General features: G+C 45.1%; 1 non-coding gene across 1 annotated transcript; it reads left to right on the forward strand.

Moving 5' to 3' along the window:
* Window positions 1–14,036: 14,036 nt before the first annotated feature.
* Window positions 14,037–14,143, forward strand: LOC123288482 (U6 spliceosomal RNA). The gene has a single exon (XR_006532181.1). It is a non-coding gene; the product is annotated as a U6 spliceosomal RNA (small nuclear RNA).
* Window positions 14,144–19,643: the final 5,500 nt, after the last annotated feature.

The following is a 19,643-nucleotide window of genomic DNA, read 5'->3' on the forward strand; positions in this document are numbered from 1 at the left end:
TTACAGAGTGCCTTTTCTGGGCCAGGCACCCTGATGGATGTTATCTTATTTAAGCAGCCAGCTGCATTTTTCAAAATAGAAAGCTGAATTTGAGCAAGAGTTTGTTCAAGGTCACCCAGAAAACCTAGAATTATTCCAAGTTTCCTCACTCCAAATCTACCACTCTTTCCATCACACCAACTTGAATTTATCTTACTAATAAGATAAATTTCCAGCATCTAATCAATCTTGCATGGAAAGCTTTTCTCCAAGTCTACTTTAAATCCCTCAATTCAAATTCAGACCTAATTTCTCCCTTGGTGAAGGGAAAAAGATGACTGTTTTTATTTTTAATAAACTTTTACTGATTATGGAAGAAATAAGTGGTCACTGTAGAAATTTTTGGAAATATAGAGAAGTATTATTAACACTCATAATCCCACAATCCAGATAAACCATTTTTTCTGGATATCTGTTGCTGTATAACAAATCGCCCCAAACTCTGTTGCTTTAAACAGCAACAATCATTATTATCTCCCAATTGTGGGGGTTGGCTAGGCTAAGCTAGGCCCTTCATGACTGGGGTTGCAGTCAGATGGTGGCTGGAGTTTCCTCCCTCATATGTCTGGTGACTTGTGTTGGGCATCAACTGGGACCTCAGCGGGGACCTCAGCTGGGGCTTTGGCCAAATCACCTAAATATGACTTTTCCATGTGCTTCCTCACAGCATGGCATCTGGGTTCCAAATAAGAGCATCCCGGGAGGACCAGAGAGGAGCTGTATTGCCTCCATAGTCAGAGATGCCAGGAGAGGGAACCCTGACCACACCTCTCAATGGGAGAATCAAGGTCACATTGTATGAAGAGCCTAGGGGATGGGGGAATCTTGTGGTCATCTTAGAAAAAAACAATCTGCCACACCAATACTAACATTTAGGGCTATTTCCAACCTGTCCTTTTTCTACACACGTATATGTTAACATAAGTGGAAACTGAACTACATGTACAATTTTCTATCATGCTTTTTTTAAAAAGTTTAACATATCCTAATTTCTTCTTATTAAAGTTTTTAAAAAACACGTTTTATCTGTTTCATTATCCCATGGTAGAAGAGGTAACAGCTTTGTAATAGAAATGTTAGCTGGGCAACAGCATAGTTATTATTGGCTTACCCAAGATGCTACAATGCGCGGAGGGCAGAGATTTTGTCTGTTCACTGCTGTACACCCAGCACAGAGCCTGGCACACAGAGGTGCTCATTAACCATTTGTTTAATGAATTAATACATGGATGGATGGATGATTAAAATGGCCTGAGTGAGTCCCTCCCTCTACTGTTTGCATCCTCTCGGGAGGAAAGAGACCAGGTCTCTAACCTGCACTACCACATTCTGAGACATCAAGACCTATGTGATGGCCGCGAGACTGGACTGTAGGGCAGGTGGGTGAACAGAGCCGAAACTCTCTCTCATCCTACATGAGTCCTGCGAACTGCTACTCATAAGCCTTCCGTAACTCAGCAGCATTAAAACCTCCCGGGCCGCTTTGCCTTCATCCCTTGGGCAAGTTTTTGATGCCTCCTGCCCTGGGCCTGCTCGGGCACTGTGCCAGGGTTTGGAGGGCACGGGAGCCCCCTGAGGGGTTCACCAGGCGGGGGAGCGCTGGCGCAGCCCTCAGGTGCCCAGGACTGGCTCTGGAAGCTTCCTGAGTGCAGCAGCCCCGGCAGCCCAGGTTCGGCAGCAGAGGTGAGGGTCGGGGGTGCTGGGTGTGTCCAGAAGCCTGAGGCCTCCTGAAGCTCCCAGAAAACCCTGCCGGTATAGCCAGGAGGGTGAGCACCGTCACCGGGAAGAAGGGCTTCTCTAGAGTTCTCGAGCTGGCGTCTCCTCCCCTGGCTGCGCCCCCCAAAACCAAGCCTGGGTGTCACCGCAGAACCCGCGCAGGAACAGGGGGGCCTGAAGCGGGGAGTGGGCCTGGTCCCAGGCCCCTGAGGCCAACTCGACCTTCTCCCGGGCTTTAGGGCCGTCCTTGCAGCTCTAGAGGCCGAGATCCTGCTGTGCCCTGAGCCTGGGTCTGAATGAGCCTAGGGAATATGGGACGCCAGGGCCACCACTAGCACATGTAGAGTTTACTCCCTAAGGATTACATTGAACCCTATGAAATTGCTGTTTTTGTAGATCACTGATGGTTGCAAATTGGCAATTTCAAGATTCAACCTAACCGTAAAAGGCAGACGCTTCTAGCAGGTTCCATGGCCAGGTAAAACGAAGGTGGGCTGGACTTTAGCCCCGTCGTCCGTCCCCCCCCCCCAGTCCCCCCCGCAGAGCCCCACCCCTAGTTCACGGACCCGGGAGCTCAGCTCTGAGAAGGAGTACAGGGCTGGCTGTTGCAGGCACTGGAGGGGAGGGTGGGTTCTGGTTCCTGCTTGGCCTGCTGTGACCCCAGACCCTTGAAAGCAGCTGAGGCAGCTGTAAGAATTAGATGCCCAGGGATTAGAGGAAACCAGACAGCAGAGGGGGAGTGATAGCAAATAAACCCTACCCCTGTTCCTTTTGCGTCTTGCTGGAACACAAAGCGCCTGCCATGGAAACGCCAGCCTAGAAGGATGGCATTAGTTGATGGCCGAGCGTCAGGGACACTGGTAAAAAGCCTCTTGTGTTTGGTAAACCTCAGGAGTTGCAGGCTAAATTCTGGGGGATCTTAAACCCTACCTCCCCCTCAACAGCACCGCAAACAGCCCATATAGGGGAGCCTCGAGCCTCTCTTCCCCAATGTCAAGAGAAAGTCACCGCAAACCCTCCTTTAACATGCTTGTCCCATAAGTAAACAGCAGAGGGCAGTGTAAACCAGGACATGAGAAATAAAACGCGCCCGCAGCGTCTCTCCCGCAGCCTTCACGCGGAGGCATCCCAGACTCTCATCCAAAAGAAGGGGCTGGAAAAGTGGGTGTTGAGTGGATTACTGATTCACAGTCGCCTCCGAAAACCTCAGAACCCGCTAGCACCACCAGCGCCCAAATCTTCAAAGGGCCTCTCTATCAGTTCAGTCAGGAAAGTTACGGAGCACCCATATGCCAGGCGCCGTGTCGGACGGGGATTCAAAGGCGAGTAAGGGTCCGGCCGGGGTGTAGTGGGTAAGCTCCTTCAGCGGCCGGGGGTTCACAGGTTCGGATCCCCCGGACGGACTTAGACAACACTCGTCAAGCCACACTGGGGCAGGGGGCAGGTCCCCCCCTTTCCCTGTCACGGTGCTCTGGGAAGAGGGCTGCTAAATCCCCTGGCGTCCCCACGCAGGGGTTGAACCAGGCCCAGGGACAAAGAGCCCCCGGAAGGACTGGCTTTGGGAAGCAAACGCCTCCTGGAGCAGTTGGGCTCCTCTCCACACACTCTAAGAAAAATGTAAAAATGGCTGGGCAGGGAGCCCACTGAGCTGGGAAATTCTCCCCCGGAAAAGGAGCGTGCAAGACAGAACGAGAGCAAACGCATAGAGTGCATCAGAAAAACAAATGCGAAGGAGTGTTCAGATACCAGTCTGGCTAAAAATACCCCAGCTGAAGTGTGACAAAGGTCATCTGATCCATCTAACAAAGTATAGATGTGACAAGGGGTCATCTAGCTCGTGGTGGAAGAGCCAACTGGAAAATAGTACTGCCCACAGCCAAGCTGGTGATAAGATGGAGCGTCTACTGAGCTCCACCATCTGCTCCTTCAGGTCCACTTCCACCATTTTTCCCCTAGAAGGAAAGACTTCTCTAGGAAAAAGGGAAAACAAAAGCCAGCAGATGGGCTGACGCGGGCTGAGGGAGCAGGTAACAAAGATGGGAGGACTGCTTTCTGTTCAGGGCATTGCTAGTGAGAGTTCAGGGCTCGGTCAGGTGTCACAATGCATTTGGTGGGACTCCTGCCTTTATGAAATATTTAGGCTCAGATATGTCCACTTCTTACTGCACACCAGATATCAGTTCTTGTTACGAAATGGCAGCACAGTTATTAATATTAATTTATGGGGGACTTTGTGCCAGGCATTGTGTCAGATGCTCACTGTCACTCACTCCTCATGACAATCCTAGGGGGCAGGTACTGTTACTATTTCCATTATCTCCAAATCTCAGTCTGGAGAGGTCAAGTAACTTCCCCAAGGTCACAAGACCTTGGAGCCCAGCTCTCACCAGGCATCTGCACTCAGGCGGGCTGGTTCCCTGTGCTAATGGCTGCTTCCAGTTAGGGAGCATCCCAGCCAGGGGGTCCAATACCCATTCGGCAGAGCTTTGTCCGTAGCTCCCACATGCCCCACCTTTCTATTATTGCTCCATTGACATATTGTGACCCTGAACCCAGGTAGATCCCCAAATAGGAAGTCTAGACCCACCTGGGAATCAAAGTTCTACTCTCTGGAAACCTCCCAGACAATGGCAACATTGAACAGACACCAGAAAGGCCCGGTGCTCACCAAAGGCACAGAGGATGAGCGTGTGCATGTGTGTGTGTGTGTGTGTGTTGCTCCTGCCCCACTGCCCACCCCAGCATCTGATGGAGCTGGAGCTGCAATATTCCTTTCCTCTCATCGCCACCTCGTTCTTCTTTTTGGAGGCCCTTCTCTGCTTGCTCTCTGCTCAGACCCCACCATCGCTTCCTTCCTTCCTCATACATAAGCCATCTACTTCACTTACCCTTTTACTCTCTATTTCTGCATTTTGGTCTTTGTATTAGTCAGCCATTGCCACAATAATGCTCTGTAACGAACTTCCCCAAAACTCAGTGGCCTACAACAGGCATATGTTTTTTTTTAAAGATTTTATTTTTTTTTTCCTTTTTCTCCCCAAAGCCCCCCCGGTACACAGCTGTATATTCTTCGTTGTGGGTCCTTCTAGTTGTGGCATGTGGGACGCCGCCTCAGTGTGGTTTGACGAGCAGTGCCATGTCCGCGCCCAGGATTCGAACCAATGAAACACTGGGCCGCCCGGAACGGAGCGCGTGAACTTAACCACTTGGCCACGGGGCCAGCCCCAGGCATATGTTTTTATCACTTATGGGTCTGGAGGTCAGCTAACATCAAGCTACTTCAGGCTGCAGGTCAGCTGGGCTCCAGGGCGCAGCTTAGATTCAGGTTTGCTCCCTGGGATTTGTCTCATTCTCCTGGGAGCAGCAGCTCCCCAAGGCATGTTCTTCTCATGTCAAATGGCATCAGCACAAGAGGGGTGAATGAATCGGCACACTGTCACTTCCACGCATATTCTGTTGGCCAAAGCAAGTTACATGGGAAAACCCAAAGTCATTGAAGTGCAGACATATACACCATCCACGTCAGTGGGAGATAATACAAAGTCACATGGCACAGGGCGTGGATGTATAGTTCTAACACACAGAGGGTCTGATGAGTTGAAAACAGTAATTTAATCCAATGAATTTCATCCACCCTCAACAGTTCCTCCAAAATACCCGTGGGGTTAGGAGCCTGTTGGTCCTTGTTACTTTCGAAGTGGAGGGAAAAACACCCCTTCTGTCTTCTCTAACTCCTGCAACAAAATTATGGTCCACTTTTCTGATGCCTAGACTGCTCTCTGGTTCACTCTGTGAGGCTTTGGAGAGAGTAAGGCCTCGGCAGCAGGACTGCCCGCTTCCTACAGAGCAAACCTCCTCGTGATCCTACTGCTCTGGAGTAAAGGCCTGGACGAGTCCTCCCAGCACACTTCAATCTTTTCAAATTCCTATTCTGCTCTTTCCTTTTCCAGAAACACTCCAAACCAGATGTGCCTATCTCCAAGATGAAACAGGCCTTGAAAAGTTCCAGATGTTCCTTGCTTAGCTAAACAGGGTTCAGATTTAGGGAAGGGGTCAAGGCAGGAAAGAGGCAGAACTGCATACTTAACACATTTTTCTTTTAAACAGACAGTCTTGGATACAAAACCTTCATATTTAGGAAGCGACTTTCACAGCAGATGAAGAAGAAAAAGTTCAGAAATCATCACTATTGGAAGCAGCATCCTTCAAACATGGCTTCGATTTACTCTAAGAGATGGCGTTCATACCACCACTGAGCCCTTAACCGAATTCACTTAAGGGGAAGGAATCCACTTATTACTGTGATAGGCGAGAAAAGTCAACTGTGAAGTCGGCAGCTCCAATTACTCACACTGGAGACGATGGTCTGACACTGAAACGTTAGCTGCAGAGCAGTGTCTCACAGCAATGGCAGGAAATGAGAGAAAAATCCATGAAAACAGTCTTCAAGGCACCACTGCTGTCTGGGTACTGTCATCACACAGCTGGACATTAATAAACTTACACCAAATAAAAAGAAATGGGAGGCACATGGTGTCTGATCTCAGGACCACAGCCAGTCCACTTGATATCAAAAGTCCCCTGCCATATAAGAGATCCTTGGGGGCTGGCCCCTGTGCCTGAGTGGTTAAGTTCGCATGCTCTGCTTCAGCAGCCCGGGGTTCGCCAGTTCAAATCCTGGGGGTGGACCTACCCACGCCTCATCAAGCCATGGTGCAGTGGCATCCTACATAAAAGAACTAGAATGACTTGCAGCTAGGATATACAACTATGTACTGGGGCTTTGGAGAGAGAAAAAAAAAAAAGAGAAATATTGGCAATAGATGTTAGCTCAGGGCCAATCTTCCTCACCCAAAAAAAAAAAAAAAAAAGCATACTTAAGAGGTCCCTGGAGTAGTCAGATTCGTAGAGAAAGAAAGTCGAATGGTGGTTACCAGGGGCTGGGGAGGGGGAATGGGGAGCTGCTGTTTAATGGGGACAGTTTCTGTTTGGGATGATGAAAAAGTTCTGGAGAGGGACAGTGGTGATGGTTGCAGCACAATGTAACTGTACTTAATGCCACTGAATTCTACACTTAAAATGGTTAAAATGGTAAATCTTATGTTATGTATATTTTACAATAAAAATAAATAAAAAGTTTTAAAAGTCCATGACCACTGGAAAATGCATGCAGTGGTTCACCTAAGGGCACCTTTCTGCACCTAGGTTAGACTTCAATGACAAGTCTTAAATGGTGAAGAAATAAATATGAAAATGAGAAATAAGTGCTGGGAAGAACACGAAACCAGGTAACGGGGATGGAGGATGAAGGAGGTAGGGGCGGAGCCCCATAGTTTAGGGCTTGCTAACTACGCCATGGACTTCATCCTCTCTCCTAAGAACATCAGGAAGCAATTTTAGACTTTTTCTTTTTTGTAGGGAGAGATTAGGTTAAAATTCAAGTTCATAGTACAGTGTGCCGTATAGTTGCTGCTCAATATATTTATCTGTTATATCAGAGAGGACAACATTAACTCGCTCACGGTAAATAAAAGCCTTCTCATTTATAATTTAAATTTCATTTCAGCAAAATCCAAGGGCTTTTTGTTTTGGTATTTTATTTATTCCATTTTTAGTGTCTTTTTTTATCTGGCCACAAAGTTTTGCATGAAAAAAAGGGTGATAAATCTTTGTCAAAAGTCAAATAAAAATATTGATATGTACATATGTGTGTATATCCATTATATGTATGTGTGTGCATATATATGTATGTATGTGTATGAAAGAAAACAATTTTCCTTAAAATAAAATTATAAGCAATTTTTTAAAAGTCCATGACCATATACTGCTGGATTTTGGCTTTGACTTAGGGCTCAGCTAAAATCAGACCCAGGGCTTAACTTTGGGGACTGAGAGGTAAGCAAAAAGTTTGGGGTGAGACCCCAAGGAAGCGGGCCTCAAACCACAATTCTGGGAAAGACAGTTCTCTTGATGGCCCTACTCCATCTTTTCTTGCTTCTCCTCTGTGTTCTGCAACTCACCCCTTTACCCCAACTGCCATAATCTGGACTCTTTTCCTGAGTTAATACTGTCTGGGGAAAAGAAAATGCCAAGTGTCTTTCAGGCATCAATATTTCTCCAAGACTGCTCCAACGTATTAATTACGTTTTCTCTCTCAGTCTGCCCCGTGTCATCTAATACCTTCGATCGATCGCTCCCCACAGTGCACTGCTCAGGAGAGGGCAACAGCATCACCCACAGGACTGACAACCAGAGTGAAATAATTTGCCCACCATCTATCAGCCTGCCACTGAAGAAAAGAGTGAGAGCCAACTCGTACTTCTGTGAGCACTGTCTTAATTCCTGAGGCTCCTGGCCACTCCTTCCACTTTTACCACAACTTCAAGATGAAAGGAAAAATACTGTCACTGAAGGCCTTCTGATTCTTGGATGCAATATCCAAAGTAGTGCCCGCTTACCCACATCCCAAGAGGGCACAATGGCCTGAAGGTCACTGGAGCCTGTCCCATGAATGGGAGGAGCTTGGAGCAGAAAGAAAGGAGAAAGGCGGCAACTTGAGATGTTACCTTCATGGGTCACATTTCCCGAGGTAGAGAAGCCTCTGAACGGGCTTTTCAGCTCCAGTTTCCATAACACACAAGAACTCCCCTCTTTGAGGAAAACTTCACCCTGCCAGGAGCTAGAACAGTGGCCAGCAAAGCTGCTGCTCAGCCTTAGGACTCTACTGGGATGTCCCTCCAAAGAGTCTTCCCTTATACCCCAAGTCAGGATGGGGTATGTGCCCACCAGCATTGATCACTTTTTTTTTTTTGAGGAAGATTAGCCCTGAGCTAACTACTGCCAATCCTCCTCTTTTTGCTGAGGAAGACTGGCCTTGAGCTAACATCCATGCCCATCTTCCTCTGCTTTATACGTGGGATGCCTACCACAGCATGGCTTTTGCCAAGTGGCACAATGTCCGCATCCGAACCAGCAAACCCCGGGCTGCCGAGAAGCAGAACATGCGAACTTAACTGCTGTGCCCCCGGCCAGCCCCTGATCACTTTTTATATCTACATGATCATCTGTCTGTGTCCCCGCTGCTCCCCCCGCCCCCGACTGTGAGCTCCAAGGGTAAGGACCCTATCATTGACCTCACCTGGCACATAGTAGCCATTCCATAAATATTTGTGGAGCAGAATTGAATTTATATCCTCTCCTTATTACATCAACCAAGTAGAGTGTACTTCTTTTTCTGCCAGCATCTAGAAAGTTTCCGGGGATGTTTCCAAATAATTAAAGTTGCCCCTATTAGGCCTCAAAGCTTATTATTGAACTCTTTCTAAAATGCTTTGAATATTTCCTTGATTTGTTAACAAAATACAGCAAACACCATGTAACTTTTCCTTGGTGTTCTGGCTGTACTCATTGGCTTATGAGTTTGGCTGCTCTGAGAGAGATGTAAAATGACTTAAACAAGAGAGTTTGTTTCTGTCGCATGTGACAATGCACAAATGAATAGTCCAAGGCGCCCAAATGAATAGTTTGAGGCTGGTGATTCCACAGGGTCAGGCACCCAAGCTCTTTTCATTCTCTGCTGTTATCCCTGGGTATTCTCCTTCTCACCCTAAGACCGCATCCCAGCCCACAGAGAGGAAAAAGCAGGACAGAGCTTGTACGACCTAGCACGTCTCACTTCTGCTTCTAGTCCAGGGGCCAAAACAGCCTCACAGCCACGCCTAGCAGTAAGAAACCCAGCAGCCATGGTCCACAGAAAAGTTGGGGGTTCTAAGAGAGAGAAGGGGAAACTAATCATTGAGGACAGCTTACAGTGTCTGCTACAGCCATGTTTATAAATTTTAATCATGGTACTATACTGCATTTTGAGTTCCTGCAAGGACAACAGAAATGTGCAAGATTGATTCCTAGCAAGGACCCAGACTGCATGGGCTTACAGCTTCTCCATTCCTCAGTCACCAGTAGGCTGCGTCTGTCTCTTGATGTTACGAATATGCTCACTTCCACTGGCCCCACTTCTTAATCTGCTGAGAGTTGGAAAAGCAAATATCCGAGCTTTTTGGAATTATGTGTGTTAAACACACATACACACACTGTCAGATGGGAGGGCAGTAGAGGTGGTTAATAAGATAGGCCCTGGAGCCAGGCTGCCTGGGTTCAAATTCCTGCTCTCCCCACTCACTGTCTGTATAACTTTAACCAAGTCATTTAACCTTTCCCAGTTTCTTCATCTGCAAAATGGGAATAATAATAGTAACTTACCTCATTGGGTGGTTGTGAGGATTAAATAAGTTATTACAGATAACCATGTGACCTGACACACAGTAAGTGCCTAATAAGGGAGAGCTAATATTATCAATATAGAATAAGTTACTGATTCCACAGGCCCTGAGTACAGGTGGGAAAGACCCTACTTTGAATTGAGCCTCTTGAGTTTTATGGCAGCACTTTTCACTGCTCAGAGGCCCTTTTCCCTCAACCCTTGCTCTGGGCTGTGTTCCAGATGGCTAAAGCCGCTGGAGGCCAGAGGGCCAGAGAAATGGAGAAATGGAGTGCCAATGTAAACTGGAATCAACTTGAATTTTGATGTTTTATCTCGCTCACATCCTGCATGCATTTTTAATAGCATCTCAAAGACGACAGGGTAAGCTGATAGCAACTGAAAATTGCATTAACGTTAGGATTCCCAATTCTGTGTTTACTTTTCCATTCTCCAGACACCCTTACAGACAGACAGAGGCCCCATTTCAAGAAGCGATAATGGAAGTCTGTGTTCTAATTTATTAAATACTTATTGCGGAAGATCTTCTCATCATAAGCCTCTAGACCAAAGCCAAAGTGACTATCTCCATCCCTAAAAGCTCAAATGACAAGAAAGAAGGAAGCCGCAGGGGAGGCAGACGCTCTGGTGAGCGATCTGATTTGATTCCCAGGAGCCATGGCCATCACATGATGCCTGCCTTCGTAGCATGTGTTCTAGAAGACAACGCTCTCCTGCATGCCCAAATCCCATGCCTAGGCAGGGGTCTGCCCAAATATCTTTGTGAAAGGGGAAGGATAGGATGATAAACTTACCTGCAGGATACACAAAAAGGCAAAGAGAAATAAAACCAATATCAAAATACTGTCCCTGGACGGCAGAGCCACACGCACGACATTTATTAAGACAGAGTCTCTGTCTCTCACAGCGTAGTGCTGGTCTTTGTAACTGAAATTACAATTAATGAGGGAATGCCAAAGCCTTAAAATTTCCCATTTTTAAGTGTTCCAAGGAACTGGAGAGCACTGTCTTGGGTTATTCTATATTCTCTCTTTTTATATTTATTTAATTTTGAAGAAGAAATTCATTTACATAACTTGAAAAATCGAAAACTGTAAAAACGTGTAGAAGGAGAACCTCCCTCCCACCATCCCCATCCTGCCAGGCCCCACCTCTGCCCCATCCCGGAGAAACCACTGTTATTTCTCATGAGTCCCTTCCAGAGCTATACAAGCAAATATGACTCTGCGTTCTTTTTCCATCCCTTGGTGCACGGCAGTGGCATAGACTCACACTATTCTTTCCACTTTTGGAGATCTTTTCATAGCATTACATACAGAATTTCTTTTTTTTTTAAAGATTTTATTTTTTCTTTTTCTCCCCAAAGCCCCCTGGTACATAGTTGTGCATTTTTAGTTGTGGGTCCTTCTACTCGTGGCATGTGGGACGCCTCTTCAGCGTGGCTTGATGAGCGGTGCCCTGTCCGCGCCCAGGATCCGAACCAGCGAAACCCTGGGCAGCTGAAGGACAGCATGTGAACCTAACCATTCCGCCACGGGGCCAGCCCCACACAGAATTTCTTTATTCCAGATTCTCTCAAGGAAGGAAGAAACACTACACTGCGCCCCTGGCCTTGGTCAACTCTGATAAGAGAACAGATTCTTAATTGTGCAGCCCCCAGAGCTGCTCAGACACTCTCACCAAGGAACACTACTGTCTAGTCAAACACACTGCTGAGAGGTAGGGCTGGGCTCGTGGACATGCCCTCTGTACATCTTACCCCCTCTCCCCTCCCCTCACAGCACCAAAGCATCTCAGGTCCAGGACTTGAAGGTGGTTTCCCACACAACACAACCCCATCATCCACAACCACACTTAAACAAAGCTGTTCAGTCTCCAGCTTTTTTCAATACACATGCAATTCTCCTGAAGTTAGAAAGAAATTAATAAATAATACTTTAAAAAAATCAGTGAATAAGTGATGATGCTCTGTTAACACATGGCCTACAAGTTTCGAGTCCTTCTCCCCACTGTCTAAAATGAATACCTCTAAATTCGTCCTATTTCTGATGCATTTCTCAGTAAATTGCAAATATCAGAACACTTTACCCCTAAAGAGTTCAGCATACATCTGATCAACTAGATTCAATATTGGTTTAGTTTTCTTTTTAATTATACACTGTGAAATGTTGTGACATAAGTTTTGACAAACGCCTACAGTACGTCGGTTAGCCAGGGTAGTTAGTGATGTACCATTTGCTATCTGCCGATCAGATAGACTGCTCTGCTCAGGGCTGCAGCTGAGATGATGAGAGAAAATCCCATCAGAGTCAACATTAGTGATAAGTGGAGACCTGCTTTTAGCTCAAACCAAAGATGCAGTGTAGGAACAGAGCATACAGAAAGATTGCCACACTCCAAGGTATCAAAAATGGATCCATGTACCAGCTGGGAATGGTGAGTGGGAGGCATGAAAAACTCATAGGATTAAAATCCAAACGGCACCCATGGAGACCATAAACTCTGAAAAGGGTCTGACTTAAATAGTCTGGGTACTCAACTGGCTACCTATCTTAACAATCACTTTTTCTACTTTCTTAGCACCTCCCACCCCTCAACCTTGATTTATTTTATGTACCTCTGACTCTTGCTACAGGTGACATGCAAAGATGTGGTTAAGAAGTCATGGAAAATACCCGTGGGATAGCTGACTTAACATAATTGTCACAACCTAATCCATTGTGTCATATGAAGAAAAAACCTGTTAACAGAAGAAGCATGGAGTCTAGAAGCGTGGAGCCTAGAAAGAAGACGACCAAGTGTCGAGAAGGTGAGAGTTTGTCTCCAGCCTTGTTCAGGGGAGAGCGTGCTAAGTCTGGCCAAAGTAAACATTCCAGTTGGATTTGCAGGCATGCATTTGGCCACCCTAAGTCAACGATGTCAACCAGTAAGCCATAGTCCCATTCACTCCCCATGCTACGACATTGCTCTGCTCACCAAGGAGGCTTCTGAAGACACTGGTTTCTCATGCCCACAAGAGAGAGAATGCAATGACCATCTGCCCCAAACATCTGATCTATTAGGCAGTTCCATGTCTCATTATTCTGGTTTGTGTATTAATCTCCTGAGAAGTCGGGTAGCATGATGTGGGCACACATGGGGCACTGAGACGTTTTAGTTTCTGAGTTTGCAATCCTGAGAGCCAACCCTTGAGCCCTGGTATTATCATGCCATTTGGAAATCCTGCCCAAGTGGCCAAGTGGCCATTCTGCTAGCTCACACAGCTATCTTGACTCTCTATAGCTTTAAATGCCTAAAACAACAGGAAAACCAGTAGTATATGTAATCTCCTTTTCCAGATGGGTCCATCCCGACAGACATTCAAAGGTAGATTCTAATTGTCCTCCCTCTTTCCCACTCTCCATACCTAGTCCCCTTGATCCTTGACTCTTTCCTCCTTCCCATCCCCAACACACAAATACCTCCAGGGTCCTAGCCAGTTGGTTCCACAGTTTCCCCCTGAGGCCTCTGCATTGCTGAGGCCTGCTGCATCGCTGCATCGCTGCATTGCTGCATTTCAGCTCTTCAGGTCCCACAGTCACTAAAGGAATCTCAGTCCTTCATTGTAAAACTTCCCCAACACAAAGAAAATTTCCCCCAGAAAAAGATTTATTACGAAAATTTCAGACATAAAGTTGAAAGAATTACACAGTAAGCACTCATATACCCACCACCTAGATTCTATAATTCTTAACATTTTCCTATATTTGCCTTAGCACCTTATCACACATCGATCCCATCCATCAATCAATCTATCCTATTTTTGATACATTTCAAAGTAAGTTGAAAATATCAGGACACTTCACCCTTAAATGTTTCAGCATGTGTATCATTAACTAGACTCTGTATTTGCTTAGAGTTTTTTTTAAGCATTTTTCCACCCTTTACTCTTGTTACCAAAAACAGTTCAACTCTTCTTGCATGTTTAGTTTCAGGGGGGTTTTTTGTAAAAATTATATGCTGGGTGCTCACTTTGGCAGCACATATACTAAAATTGGAATGATACAGAAAAGATTAGCATGGCCCCTGCACAAAAATAACACACAAATTTGTGAAGCGTCCCATATTTTAAAAAGAAATACATACTGTGATAACACCTCATACCCATTAGGATGGCTACTATCAGAAAAATAGAAACAAGTGTTGACAAGGATATGGAGACCCTGGTGCGCCGTTGGTAGGAGTGTAAAGTGGTGCAGCCACTGTGGAAAACAGAACGGTGGTTCCTCAAAAAATTAAAAATAGAATTACCATATTATCAGCAATTCCACTTCTGGGTATATACCCAAAAGAATTGAAAGCAGGGTCACAAAGAGATTTGTACACCCGTGTTCACAGCAGCATTTTTCACAAGAGCTAAGAGGTGGAAGCAACCCAGGGTCCATCAACAGAAGAAGGGATAAGCAAAATGTGGTATATACACACAGTAGAATGCTATTCAGCCTTAAAAAGGAAGGAAATTCTGACATGTGCTACAACATGGATGAACCTTCAGGACATTATGCTAAGTGAAATAAACCAATCACAAAAAAACAAATGCTGTATGATTCTACTTAGATGTGATACTTACAGTAGTCAAAATCACAGAGACAGAAAGTAGAATGGTGGTTGCCAGGGGCTGGAGGGAATGGGGGCAATGGGGAGTTATTGTTCAATGGGTCTAGAGTCTCAGTTTCGTAAGATGGAGAGTTCTGAAGATGGATGGCGGTGACGGTTGCATAACAGCATGAATGCACTTAATACCACTGAACTGCACACATAAAAATGGTTAAGATGGTACATTTTGTTACGTGTTTTTTCACCATGTAAAAGAAAATTGGTAAAATTACATACTGTGAAATGTTTTGACATGAGTTTTGACAGATACGCACAACAGTGTAATCCAACTCTCATGAGGAAAGAACATGTCCATCGCCCCAGAAAGCTTCCTCAAGTCCTTCCTAAGTCTACCCTGCCTACCCTCCAGAGGCAAACACTTTTTAAAAAATCAGATTTTAAAAATTAGATTAAACATAGATTAGTTTCCCTGTTCTAGAACTTTATAAAAACAGAATCATCAGGTATGTATTCTCCTGCTTAAGGCTCCTTTCACTCAGAGTGGTTTGAGCTTCATCCATGTGATGTGTGTAAGGAGTTTGTTCTTTTACATTGCTAAGCTGTATTTCATCAGACGAATAGACCACAGCTCTCCTGTTGATGGACACCTGGACTGTTTCAAGTTCTTGGCTATGACAAGTCAAGATGTTATGAAAAGTCTTTTTGAAAATGTATGTTTTCATTTCTTTTGGTTAAATATCTAGAAGAGGAATTGCTAGGTCATAGGACCATGTAATTCTTTTTTTCTTTTTTAGATTTTTTTTTTCTTTTTCTCCCCAAAGCCCCCCGGTACATAGTTGTATATTCTTTGTTGTGGGTCCTTCTAGTTGTGGCATGTGGGACACTGCCTCAGCGTGGTCTGATGAGCAGTGCCATGTCCGCGCCCAGGATTCGAACCAATGAAACACTGGGTCGCCTGCAGCGGAGCGCGCGAACTTAACCACTCGGCCACGGGGCCAGCCCCTAATGTAATTCTTGATGTGGTTGGATTTAGTTCTACCATTCTGCTACTTGTTTTCTGTTTGTCCCATATGCTTTTTGTTCCTCTATTCCTCCTTTCCAAACTTCTTTGGAATTAATGAAATAATTTTTATCATTCCATTTTAACTCCTCTATTGGCTTTTTAACTACACAGTCACGTGTCGCATAACGACGTTTCGGTCAACGACAGATCATGTGTACCACGGTGGTCCCAAAAGATTAGTACCATATAGCCTAGGTGTGTAGCAGGCTATACCATCTAGGTTTGTGTAAGCACCCTCCATGATGTTCACAAAACAATGAAATTGCCTAACACATTTTCTCAGAACATACCCAGAATTACTGTACTGCATTGTATTATTTTTTATTGAAGTGAAATTTACACAACATAAAATGAACCCTTTTAAAATGTTCTATTTGGTGGCATTTAATACATTCACAATGTCGTGCAACCACCACCTCTATCTAGTTCTAAAACATTTCCATCTTCGCAAAATAAAACTCCATACCCATTAAGCAATCACCCGCTACTCTCCCCTCCCTCAGAGCCTGGCTACCGTCAGTCTACATTGTCTCCATGGATTTACCTATTCTGGACATCACATATAAATGGAATCGTATAATATGTGGCCCTGTGTGTTTGGCTTCTTTCAATTAGCATAACATTTTCGAGGATCATCCACATCATAGCAGATACCACACTTCATTCCTCTTTAAGGCTGAGTAGTATTCTATTGTATGGATATACCGCATTTCGTTTATCCGTCCTCCCACTGATGGGCATTTGCTTGTTCCCACCTTTTGGTTATCGTGAATAGTGCTGCCCATTGCGTTATTTTGGAGGGTTTGCTCTACAGCAGAAATTTTCAAGCGTTTTGGTTTCAGGTCCCTTTACACTCCTAAAAAGTACTGAAGACCCCCAAAGAGCTTTTATATGGGAGTTACATATATATGTCAGAAATTAAACTGAAAATTTTAAAAATATTTATTTTTAATTAAAATTGAAAAACATGACATGTTAACATAAACGTTTTTATGAAAAATATATTTTTAAAAACATAGTGAGAAGAGAGGCACTGTTTTACATTTTTGCAAATCTCTTTGATGTCCGGCTTAATAAAAGACAGATGGAGTCGCACGTCTACTTCCGCCTTCAGTCTGCTGTGACATGTTGTTCTGGTTGGCATGTATGAAGAAAATGCAGCCTTACAAACACATGTAGTCGGAAAAGGGAGGCCCTCACCGACCTCCTAGATGCGTTTTGGGGACCCCCAACGTCTTGGTACCACACTTTCATCACCACTGCTGCTCTAGGGGTTACAACATATATCCTTAACTTTCCAGAATCCACCCAGAGTAAGTATTATACCACTTCATGTAAAATGTAAGAATTTTGCAACTCTATAGTTCCACTTACCAGTCCCATCCTTTACGTTAATCATATATATTACATAAGGACAGGAGCAATAAATAGAACTACACAACTGAAAATTCTTTTGCTTTAGATAGTTAAATGTGTTTAAAATAAATTGAGGGAAAAAGATAGCCTTTTATTTTATCCGCAAATATGGATTTCCAGTGTTCTTCATTCACCTAACGATACAACTTTCTATCTGGTAGTATTCCCTTCAGCCTGAAGAATTTCCTGGTGGTGCGGTCTGCTGACAATAAATCTGTTAATTTTTATCTGAAAATTTTATTTAGTCTTCCTTCTTGAAAGATGTTTATGCTGGATGTGGAATTCTGTGCTGACGGGTTTTTTCTTTCAGCACTTGAAAGATGCCTTTCCACTGTCTTCTCGCTTCTACTGTTTCTCATGAAAAGTCAGCTTAATGACAAATTTTTCTCTAGCTAAACTAGTGGCTGTCTCTTTAACATAACTTTTTTTTTTTTTTTGAGGAAGATTAGCCCTGAGCTAACTGCTGCCAATCCTCCTCTTTTTGCTGAGGAAGACTGGCCCTGAGCGAACATCCGTGCCCATCTTCCTCTACTTTGTATGTGGGATGCCCACCACGGCATGGCTTGATGAACGGTGCCATGTCCGCACCCAGGATCTGAACCAGAGAGCCAAGGGCCACCGAATTGGAACGTGTGCACTTAACCGCTGCACCACTGGGACGGCCCCTAACTTAATTTTTAAATGTTATAGACTAACAGTCTCTTGTCTTTTTTCTCCACCTTAAGAAAAAACAAAATTTCCAAAGGAGAGAGAGAGGGAGGAGCCACATATCATACATATCATTATGTTTCCGTTTAAGGTTTCTGTTTGGATTTTTTTTAATTTTTTAGATTTTTTTAAAGATTGGCACCTGAGCCAACATCCGCTGCCAATCTTCCCTTTCCTCCTCCTTCTTCTTCTTCTAAAATCCCCCCAGTAGCTAGTTGTATATTTTAGTTGTGGGTCCTTCTAGTTGTGCCATGTGGGACGCAGCCTCAGCAGCCCCAGCATGGCCCGACGAGTGGATCTGAACCGGCGAAACCCTCAGCCACCAAAGCAGAGCACGTGAACCCAACCACTCGGCCACGGGGCCAGCCCCAAAGGTTTCTGTTTTGATTTGAGATATGATGCTAACTGAGGCTATTAGAGGAGATGAGCACCCATACGCATAGCATTTAGAACTCAATACTGAACAAGGTTCAAGACTTCAACCATTTGTTTCCCACCACCGTAGGGGTAAAGAAATGACAGGTATCACTACGTTGTTTAAGCAATCAGAGTTTATTTGTGAGGGGAATAAAGTGGGGAAAAGAAAGGCAGAGGGCTACAAATAGCTACTTAGAATATCCACACCACAATCAGCCGAGGAGGTCCACGGCGGGCAGGAGTGCCGATTATTCAGGTCTGGGGCAGAGCATCCTCTCCTCAGTGAGACTCCCGCTTGCTCTATGCTTGTGACTCCCTTTTATTCTTAAGGTTATCTGGGTTCTAACTCGGGGTTTCAGACATTTGGATACTTCGAGTTATTTCTTCTTGTTCCCACGGATGGGATGTTTCTATAGTCCAGTCAGGTGCCCGTCGAGGTGGCCAGCCCGGACACGGAACATGACGCAGGACATTTTCTTATTAACTTGTGCCTTGGGGTCAGGGTTGAAGTGGCCATCTCCAGCTCCGAGCCCAGACACATTCTTGCACGTAGGGCCCAGATCCCAGTGTCCCCGGAAGGCCAATGAACTCTGTACACCATTTCCCTGCAAACACCCTTATTTGTGCCTGTCCCCACTCCCTACATCACAGTCAGATGGCAGAACTCAGCCCTCATTATGCTCAATTACCCATCTGCTCTGTGCTTGCACCTGAGCAGCTAAGCATGGATGGAGAAAATCCCACTGTGCTGACGAGTCTCAGTTTAAATCGGTGACCTCCAATCTGAAATGAGCAGCCAACACTGTCAGCTAATCCCTCTACACTTCCCTGGTACATCGCCTTCTCTCTTTCAAGATGGCAATTTCATCTGTTCACCTCACTGCATATTCATTAAGGAAACAGATGCATAAGGATGACTACTCCCTCGCTTTCCCATCTAGACCCCCTAACCCAGCAGCATTTGTATCCAGCGCCCCTGCTCATGGCTATGGCCTACCCCTCCAATTTGTACTGAATTTTTCAATCTCTTCAAATACTTTAAAACTTTGCTACTGCAATAATCCTCTCATTTTCTTGCTTTATCAATTTCTTCTCTGTACTGGATCACATCCATCTGCATACAAACAAGACTTAACGTTGCTGTTCTTAAAAATAAGTAAACATACTCCCTAGAGTCCATGGCCCCTTCCAGCCTCTACTATTTTTTTTCTGCTTCTCTTCCCTGCAAAATCCCTCCAGAGCTGTCTGTGTTTCCTGTCTCCACCTTCTCACCTCGTCCTCTCACTCACTCATTCCTTCCCACCATCCCACTGAAACTTCTCCCGTCTGGCCTAATCCACTGGTCAAGTCTCCGTTCTCATCTTGCTCAGTCCTCAACAGCACTTGATACAACTGGCCACACCCTCCTTC

This window comes from Equus asinus, chromosome 8 (genome assembly GCF_041296235.1).
Source record: "Equus asinus isolate D_3611 breed Donkey chromosome 8, EquAss-T2T_v2, whole genome shotgun sequence".
Taxonomy (NCBI): Eukaryota; Metazoa; Chordata; class Mammalia; order Perissodactyla; family Equidae; genus Equus; species Equus asinus.